Below are 5,000 nucleotides of genomic sequence, written 5' to 3'. Positions count from 1 at the left end.
TGCCAATAAAATTTGATGCCAATAAAATCTTCTGCCAATATAATTTTATGCCAATAAAAATTTTTTGCCAATACTTATTAGCAAAAAATTGATCTTTGTCAATGGAATTTAAATTTAAAAAAGTAAAATAAATACAAAACAATACAAGAACAACACGTCAACTCAACAGAGATCAAATGGGAAAATAATTCACCGACTCCAGATATTTTCATATCGGAGGGTTCGGCTCGGTAGAACTCCTAACGGGGCCTATAAATAAATCCTACAGATCCCTCAACATAAACATTTAAAAAAATCTTTTGTTATCCTACATGTATTCAAAATGACCGACTTTTGCATCTTTATATATAAATTTTTTGATAGATCTAATACGCCTAAATTTTTAATAAGAGAGCTAGGTATAATGCCGGTAGCCGAAATAACGAATGGTAATATTTTTATAGTCTGAGAATGCCAAATTCTTTTTTTCTCATTTCCTAAATCTGTGTATTTTCTTATTTTTTCACTAACAGATTTTTGAATATTACAGGAATTCGGAATAGCGACATCGATGATATAAGTTATTTTTAAAAATTTTGTCATGTAAAACTATATCGGTTCTATTATGACTAATCGCTCGATCTGTTAGTTATATATTTAGTTAGTTATGTTAGTTATTTATTATTATTATTATTATATCTATGTTAAGTTTTTATTTTTATTTGAAATATGTTCTTATTGTGTAAATTTGAAATAACTACGTACCTCTGTATTAAGTTTTTTTAAACTCACCGGGAACGGTCGGTCGGTATCATCGATTAAATGAAATAATTTAAAATTTCCAAAATGCGAATACGAAAGTAAGTGACGAGAGTAAATTTATTTACCGAGACCGAGCGCCTTGTGCCCGGTTTCGCGAGCCGCCCGAGGCCCGACGGCCCGGCCGCCTGCGCGCCTTCGAGGGGTCGGAGCGGGCGCATCGCGCTCGGCGCCGTCCCGAGCGAGAACGCGACCCGGCACAGCTTTGTGCCCGCCGAGTGTGGCGGGCTCTCGATGCACGGCGTTCGCAAACTGCGGCGGCCTATCGGTCGTGTCGGCGGTGTTATTTGCGAGAAACTACGTGACGCCCGCTTCTGCGCGGCGTTCGCGCTCATGTTTTGACTCTGGAGTTCCGCGCGAGCAGAATTTTCAAAAGCAAAGGCGGAGGATTTTATCCCCGTCTCACTGTTGCCTCGCCAAAGGCGTGCGCTTTCGGTGTACACGTTTTACGAATGGGAATTATAAATCGGACGATAGCGTCGTCGCGGGTGCGGTCTCTCTCTCTCGGGCGGGAGCCGTCCTACGCGCGCTTTCTTCGTTTGAAGCAAAAATTTTCCCGCGGAGCTTTCGTCTAGCGACGGTCGCCGAGCGGGAGAATATAGCGGTACGCATAATGAGCGTGACTCGTGCGGGTGACTCCGTCGCGTGTTCTTTAACGCCGTGTTGTCCGCGCCCTCTACGCGAGGGCGGGCCTCTGTCGTTCGGAGGATTAAAAACCCTCCGACGGTGGTGCAGCTCCCTGGTTGATCCTGCCAGTAATCATATGCTTGTCTCAAAGACTAAGCCATGCAAGTCTCAGTAAAAGCCGAATTAAGGTGAAACCGCGAATGGCTCAATATATCAGTTTTGGTTCCTTAGATCGTACACGGTTACTTGGATAACTGTGGCAATTCTAGAGCTAATACATGCAAACGAGGTTCTGACCGGTAACGGGAGGAATGCTTTTATTAGATCAAAAACCAATCGGCGGCGGGGTTCGCGCCCCGTCCGTCGCCATTCGAGATGACTCTAGATAACTTTGAGCTGATCGCACGGTCTAGCACCGGCGACGCATCTTTCAAATGTCTGCCTTATCAACTGTCGATGGTAGTTTATGCGACTACCATGGTTGTCACGGGTAACGGGGAATCAGGGTTCGATTCCGGAGAGGGAGCCTGAGAAACGGCTACCACATCCACGGAAGGCAGCAGGCGCGCAAATTACCCACTCCCGGCACGGGGAGGTAGTGACGAAAAATAACGATACGGGACTCGTCCGAGGCCTCGTGATCGGAATGATTACACTTTAAATCCTTTAATGAGGATCCATTGGAGGGCAAGTCTGGTGCCAGCAGCCGCGGTAATTCCAGCTCCAATAGCATATACTAAAGTTGTTGCGGTTAAAAAGCTCGTAGTTGAAATTGTGTCCTGCGGTGTCGGTCTACCGAATGCGGTACGACAGGCACGTCTGCGGGGCTTCTCGCCGGTGCGTCCACCGCCGGCGTGTGTCGGTCGGCCTCACGGTCGGCCGCGCACCGAGGCGGGCCGTCGCGGCTGTTTACTTTGAACAAATTAGAGTGCTCAAAGCGGGCTAACACTTGCCTGAATATTGTACGCATGGAATAATAGAATAGGACCTCGGTTCTGTTTTGTTGGCTTTCTGATACCAGAGGTAATGATTAATAGGGACGACTGGGGGCATTCGTATTGAGACGTTAGAGGTGAAATTCTTGGATCGTCGCAAGACGGACTAAAGCGAAAGCATTTGCCAAAGGTGTTTTCATTAATCAAGAACGAAAGTTAGAGGTTCGAAGGCGATTAGATACCGCTGTAGTTCTAACCATAAATGATGCCAGCCAGCGATCCGCCGAAGTTTCATAATTTTAACCCGGTGGGCAGCTCCCGGGAAACCAAAGCTTTCGGGCTCCGGGGGGAGTATGGTTGCAAAGCTGAAACTTAAAGGAATTGACGGAAGGGCACCACCAGGAGTGGAGCCTGCGGCTTAATTCGACTCAACACGGGAAAACTCACCAGGCCCGGACACTGGAAGGATTGACGGATTAACAGCTCTTTCTCGATTCGGTGGGTGGTGGTGCATGGCCGCTCTTAGTTGGTGGAGCGATTTGTCAGGTTAATTCCGGTAACGAACGTAACTCTAGCCTATTAAATAGACGTGCAACCGGTATCACGAGGGTCCGTGTGCGCGCGGCTTCGGCGTTCGCGCGTCGGGGTCGTGCGTTTCGCGGTCTTCACTACCGGCGTACAATGAAAATCTTCTTAGAGGGACCGGCGGTATATATAGCCGCACGAGATTGAGCAATAGCAGGTCTGTGATGCCCTTAGATGTCCTGGGCCGCACGCGCGCTACACTGAAGGGATCAGCGTGTCCTCCTTGGCCTAACGGCCCGGGTAACCCGATGAAACCCCTTCGTGATAGGGATTGGGGTTTGCAATTCTCCCCCATGAACGAGGAATTCCTAGTAAAAGCGAGTCACCAGCTCGCGTTGATTGCGTCCCTGCCCTTTGTACACACCGCCCGTCGCTACTACCGATGGATGATTTGGTGAGGTCTTCGGACTGGTGCGCGGAAGCTCTCACGGGCATCCGACGCGTCGGAAAGTTTGACCGAATTTGATCATTTAGAGGAAGTAAAAGTCGTAACAAGGTTTCCGTAGGTGAACCTGCGGAAGGATCATTTCCTGTGTTTAATGTTTGTGCTTTCCATGATATGAAATATTATTATGAAACAAAACATATTATACATATAAACCATAATCGAACGAATGCTAAATTACTGCGTCGGAGATCGCCCTAGGGCGCCGATGCGAACCGAGAACCGCCGGCGTCGAGCGGAGGAGGGCTCCGTCCTCTATCCGCTCGTCCGGTGAAATTTTACCCGTCGCCGTGAAGGCGGCGGTACAAAATTAATCTTTTTGTCGAATGGAATTATAAACATTTCGAAAACGCAAACCAAATTGTAAAAACCGAAAACTAAAACGTATCTATTTATGTTTGTTTTATCATTATTACCCTGAACGGCGGATCACTCGGCTCGTGGGTCGATGAAGAACGCAGCTAAATGCGCGTCAGAGTGTGAACTGCAGGACACATGAGCATCGACATTTCGAACGCACATTGCGGTCCGAGCAAGACGTAGTTTGTCGACGGACCACTCCTGTTTGAGGGTCGCGCACACAATGCGACCAGACTGTTCTCTCGCCCCCGTCCTCGGACGGGGGCGCGCAGAGCGAGCGTTGCCGGCGTCGCCGGGGCCCGCGCGCGTCGTCTCCTCGGAGACGCGCGCCGGGACCTCGGCGTCCGGTTAAATTTGACGAAGTGCTCTCTCGATGCGCGCGATTTCCGCTTGCGTTATACCAAACGCGGAGGAACGCGTGCGAGCCTTGAGCTAGCGACGACGCTGAAAACTGGGCAGTCTACCGCGCGAGCGGTCGGCTGTCCGGGGCGATCTTCGCGCTCTCGGCCGCGCGCACCTCCGCGGACGCTCGTCGGTTTCGCGCCCGCTTGACAGAGTCTGCACGGGCGAGAATACGCGCACACTGTTGCTTTGCGTACTTCTCGAATTTATAAAATTTTTGTTGTCGACCTCAAATCAGGAGAGATCACCCGCCGAACTTAAGCATATCAGTAAGCGGAGGAAAAGAAACTAACGAGGATTCCCCGAGTAGCGGCGAGCGAAACGGGAAGAGCCCAGCGCTGAATCCTGCGGCCCCGGCGGGCCGCCGGGAAATGTAGCGTTCGGGAGGAGAGTTATACATACACGCGCGGTCATTAGTCACGGCTGCCTGTCCAAGTTCATCTTGAACGGGGCCCGCTTACCCGCAGAGGGTGCCAGGCCCGTGGTGACGGTAGCCGGCCGCGACGGTCTCTCTCCCTAGAGTCGGGTTGCTTGAGAGTGCAGCCCTAAGTGGGTGGTAAACTCCATCTAAGGCTAAATACTACCACGAGACCGATAGCGAACAAGTACCGTGAGGGAAAGTTGAAAAGAACTTTGAAGAGAGAGTTAAAGAGTACGTGAAACCGTTCAGGGGTAAACCTGTGGAACTCAAACGAGCGAACGGGGAGATTCATCGTGTCTTCCGTCGGGGCTCGCGCCTCGCGCAAACCTTCGCCTTCGGCTTTCGGGTCGGGGCGGTGGGTGCGCGGGTGCGCCGTCAGGCTCCCGGAGCGCGTGCACTTCTCCCTTAGTATAACACCGCGACCCGT

General features: G+C 50.3%; 3 non-coding genes across 3 annotated transcripts in view; all 3 read left to right on the top strand.

Annotated features, from left to right (window-relative positions):
- The first annotated feature begins 1,534 nt into the window (after positions 1-1,534).
- LOC149408405 (small subunit ribosomal RNA) lies at positions 1,535-3,474 on the top strand. The gene has a single exon (XR_016305619.1). It is a non-coding gene; the product is annotated as a small subunit ribosomal RNA (ribosomal RNA).
- A 329-nt stretch (positions 3,475-3,803) lies between these two features.
- Positions 3,804-3,965, top strand: LOC149408404 (5.8S ribosomal RNA). The gene has a single exon (XR_016305618.1). It is a non-coding gene; the product is annotated as a 5.8S ribosomal RNA (ribosomal RNA).
- Positions 3,966-4,376: 411 nt separating this feature from the next.
- The window catches only part of LOC149408403 (large subunit ribosomal RNA), a 4,064-nt gene continuing 3,440 nt past the window's right edge, over positions 4,377-5,000 (top strand). Inside the window, exon 1 of the ribosomal RNA XR_016305621.1 lies at positions 4,377-5,000. This exon is cut by the window's right edge and continues 3,440 nt beyond it. This is a non-coding gene — a ribosomal RNA (large subunit ribosomal RNA).

This window comes from Hesperophylax consimilis, unplaced genomic scaffold (assembly GCF_061612785.1).
Source record: "Hesperophylax consimilis isolate HC1 unplaced genomic scaffold, BYU_Hcon_1.0 scaffold_328, whole genome shotgun sequence".
Lineage (NCBI taxonomy): Eukaryota > Metazoa > Arthropoda > Insecta > Trichoptera > Limnephilidae > Hesperophylax > Hesperophylax consimilis.
Note: the sequence above shows the minus strand (reverse complement) of the source record. Positions and strands in the feature narration are given on the sequence as shown.